Source organism: Octopus bimaculoides, chromosome 22 (assembly GCF_001194135.2).
Source record: "Octopus bimaculoides isolate UCB-OBI-ISO-001 chromosome 22, ASM119413v2, whole genome shotgun sequence".
In the NCBI taxonomy this organism is placed as follows: Eukaryota; Metazoa; Mollusca; class Cephalopoda; order Octopoda; family Octopodidae; genus Octopus; species Octopus bimaculoides.
Genome location: NC_069002.1, coordinates 30,613,331 through 30,613,854, shown reverse-complemented (window position 1 = coordinate 30,613,854; position 524 = coordinate 30,613,331).

The following is a 524-nucleotide window of genomic DNA, read 5'->3' as shown; positions in this document are numbered from 1 at the left end:
TATATATATATATATATATATATATATATATATATATTTATATGTGTGTGTGTGTGTGTGGTTCAAGTTATTTCTTATGAAGGGCTATTGCCTTCCAAGATAGCTTGGATGACCACATCTCATTCATACATATCACATTCGGTATAGTTTCTACAGCTGGAAGGTTTTGCCCTAACACCAAACACTTTACAGAGAGTACAGGGTACACTTCATCCAGGTATTAGCTCTGGTCAGATCACCTTCTATCCCATGAGATGAAAGCGTTGTCACTAAGGCATGTGTATATATGTAAATGTGTGTCCGACTTCTCTTTTCTTAGAAGAGACAGAAAATGGCACGTCTTTTCTTTAAGAAGGCAGTGGACAGAAAGAGAGACCTCTTTTCGTCATGTGTCAGCGACGCGAGGGTCAAAGATGAAGATTGAGAGAGAGAAAAGACATGCTTTTTTTCTGTCTCTTCTCTCATGGCTCGTCTACCTAGCGTTCATAATAACTTTTCTATCATCTTGGCTCAACAGCCCTCAC